We start from the raw sequence: 4,193 nt of genomic DNA, 5'->3' as shown, positions 1-4,193 counted from the left end.
TTTTTTTGAAAAGACCACCAGGGAAGGGATAGAAAGCCACAATTAATTTTGACAAATCAAGACAGAACTATGTTGCATGCAAAATATATCATTCTGCCGCACGTCCTAGGTTAATTAAGACTGAGAGACTAGGAAGAGGTAGAGGAAACTCAGACAGCAAAAGAAGGAGACAAATCAGCAAAAAAAGATTATAGGATCCTGAGATGATCTCTCTCAGGATAGAGATAGAGACGAACTAAGCATGTTGAAAATAAAAAGAGATTATAGGATATGCATGATGAAAATATGATTTACTATTCGGGAATGATTCGCAGAATTACTAACTAAGTTTTGTTGTATATTTTTACTACCTATGTATTCTATATTGTTTTTAAACTTTAGTGGATTTTTTATACACATTTTTTCTACATGTGTATTCTTAGTTTTTAAATTCCAAGTCACCCAAACCAGTGATCTTTAGCTGACACTAAGCTGCTAACTCCCTTCAAAGAACATGGAGTAGATAAAATATCTAAGCATCAATTTTTAGAAGCAGAGACAAGCCGCTATACATATATAACTGAAGGATCATAACATGATCAACAAAATATAAACATATATATCCAGGGTATAAGATTCCATCGCCACTAACTTAGATTTAGAACTACAGCTGACATCTTTTTCAACTATACACATCCAAAAAACAGGGACCAACATGCTGGCCAGGAATTATACTACAAGATCAGATGATTACAGGTTACTATTCACCACTTGTGCCATTCACCTCTATAAATTGTTTCTTGAATAGCTGCACCGCAAGTTCGCATCGATAACGAGTAGCGAAAGCAGGTTCGACTTCACAAACAGGAATCTTCCTGACCATATGCTCGATAAACTTGAAAGCAAACACCCCACAAGAGTTACTGCATAAATAGTATATGGATCAATTCTCCAAATATAAGGTTAAAAATTCAAGGTTAAAAATAGATTTCAAGTAAGACTCACGAATCATTTTGCTTAGGGGTTTTTAAGTCATATCTACACCACCATGGACCGCGGTTGTATGCTTTCTCCAAATAATCACGAATTTGACCGACTTCCGGGTGAATTTTGCTTAAGCGATTATTACGATTCGGTCTAAGAGAATCATAAATTATAATTGTCTTCTCCTTTACTTGAATAGAGACTGCGACCCAGTGAATATTTTCAATACAAACTACACCATATACGACATCAACCTTATCCCAAGAGGGTAAATGCTCACTAGGTGGTGAACCACGGCGTCCTGCTAACCCTAGTATGAATCTGTCAACTTGGGCAAAATTACCATTCGCAAAATGTTGTTGTTTCACGAGCAAGGCAGCTCAGTCACAATGTATTCATGCAATAATATAAATAAGTCGAAAATATTCAATCTATTCTGCACAATAACTTACCGGTAGGTGACTTTCAAAGTATGACCAGGTACCAGTGGATTTTTTAGAAGGATAAGACTTGTGCAAAAGCACCAATGCACTGTCAATAATCTGCAGGAAGACCCATAAACATAAAACTTCTCACAACCCAAATGATGTTCTCATTATTAGATTTAATCGTCAATATCAAATGATGCAATATGACTCACATTACCGCATAACCAACCAGTTGAACGTAGTAGTAGTTTATACTCAGAGCAAGACAATAATGATGTACCATCACCATTATAGTTATCGCCATGTTCCTTGATACTGTGGTAAATTAAGATCCATTATAAGGCAACACCATGATTGTTAGTTTTCACATATACAACAACACAGAGAAACAAAAAGGTATACTAGGGAGGAGAAACAACAAGACACAGAAACAAAAGGGTATACTAGGGATGAGGCTAACCCGAGGTTTATGAATCTGTTCACATCATCTATATCCTGCTTCGTTATTTGCTGATCCAATGTGTCTTCTTCAAAATAATTCATGATAACAGGCTCTTCGCTTGTCGGAACCTTTTTTGCGTTCTTTTTCGCCACTTTCCCTGTAGGAGTATACGGGGGCAACAGGGAAGGTGCAAGGTTTATTTTCCTCCTAGCCCTTCCCTGACCTTTTGTAATATCATCAGAAAGAACGATAATGGGTGCATAAGGGACAGTGCAGGGTTTATTTTTCTGACGCTTTCTTTTTTTCCCCGTTGAGCTGTTACAAATGTTTTTTACCTACATATCCGACACAGTCAAAAAGTCATACCACGATAGTTTTGTGAAAAAAGTACAAAATATATACGTGCTAATGTAGCAACAAAACTATAGATGCAACAAATACTTACAACAGCTCGACTCACATCAACTTCCTTATTTGGAGGATTGTACGGATATGGTGGATTTAATTCAATACTGTTGGATCCATTGCCAGGAGTCACATCTGGCTTCTGCATTGCCGCACCATCATAATCTCCTTCTTCGTTATGTCCTCCAGGTGGAGTCCCCTGTTCAAACAACATAAATATCAGTTCAATAAAACTTCAATACCAGAATAGATGTGACATTCTATCTATCTTAATACAATGAATTTCCAATTAACTCACCGTTTTTGTCTTTGACAATGCACAGTACGTCTTGGTTCCACCAATCTTATCCTTTATTGATTTGATCTCGGCAGTTTAACACTCCACATGATTCAACATTGTTTTATGGCTATTACTTACCTGGACACTTAACTCCTCCAACTGACCCTTCACTGCACTTTTAAATACCTCCATTTCACCAATCACCGTCATTTTCAAATCCTCCGTATGACCAATCATTGCATTTTTCACAAAAGACTCGAAAGAAGCAATGACTGAATTTGATGTCCTAGAACAAAGAACATCAAGTTGGGAGCGAGGATGTGCCACACGTGCTTCTTCCTCATCCTTCTCAAACAGATCTTTTTCCTCCACCACATTTTCATTCCCTAACAGATCTTCTTCGTCCTCTTCATCATCCATGCTGCTCTCCTCTAGAACCTGTTCATCCACAAAAACATTTTCAGTCTCTAACATATTTTCTTCCTCACCCTTCTCAAATAGATCTTCGTTCTCCACCACATTTTCATTCTTTAACGAAACTTGTTCTTCGTCATCTACCAAGGGACCTTCACATAACCCCAACATTATCAAACGCTTTGCATCTTCTTTATGCCACATAATGTCATCACACACTTCACCCTGTAATTTTATAAAGTCACTCGACCAAATTAACAATGTAGCAAACAAAAAAATAAAGTAACTAAGGTAGTTATTACTTTATACCTTTGACTCCTCCAAAATCGTAAGTAGAGGCTCATGGTGTATTACTAAATCGCATGTAGCACTATGCATATGGGGGCGCCAATTTGCAAAAATAGTCTTGCTTCCAAACTTATGAAGCACTTTCGGCAACACTTCCAGACCCCAAACCTTGGTGAAAAAAGGAAAACCTTTAAAACAACAATCACAAAAAATTATACAACTAGAAAATATCAACCCAACTGATTCTTACCACCAGGACATGGGCCATTCCTTGACTCTTGTAAGTCACCTCACTTCCAACAGGCTTGTTAGCGTTAATATGATAATCTAAGGCAGATTTGCTATTATCAATAGTTCTGCTGAATGCTATTTCAGCCCAAGGATAAGAGTTGAAGTCGACGAGGTTATCCACCAGGTACCAGTGATCATGCTCAACTAGTTTGTCATCTCCCTTTCCCAGGACATACCTGTGGACAACATATAGTAACGATAATTTCACCTTGTCATCAGATTCCAGTGGGACTTTGACAATTTCACATTCAGCATTAGAGTTGCTTGATTGGTGACATTCACGCGATATTTTTTCCTCCTCCTCCTTTTTGCTACGTTTCTTCGATTTTTTTTCGTCGTCGTCCTCCTCCTCCTCCACTTTTCCAAAAAGTAATAATTTCAAACGTTTTCCAGTTACTGGTTTTCCTTCATCGGGGAAATGCTTCATCTTAAGGCAGGGCTTCGTGGCGGGACGAGAAAAATTATGGTCCGACTTCCTAAAACTAAGCCCCGAAATCAATGCGAACTCTTTCTTTCCGAAGGAGAGTTCCTTTCCAAAAACCATTACGCGCATTTCTTCACGGTGAACCTTATCACCTTCATCACCCGTGGAGATCTGACTAGCCAATAAAAAATGAAACAAGGCACTAGACCACGTTTGCATCAGCAGGTGCAGTAAGGGTCCAATTGTAGTTGACATAAA

Source organism: Papaver somniferum, chromosome 6 (assembly GCF_003573695.1).
Source record: "Papaver somniferum cultivar HN1 chromosome 6, ASM357369v1, whole genome shotgun sequence".
Classification (NCBI taxonomy): Eukaryota; Viridiplantae; Streptophyta; class Magnoliopsida; order Ranunculales; family Papaveraceae; genus Papaver; species Papaver somniferum.
Note: the sequence above shows the minus strand (reverse complement) of the source record.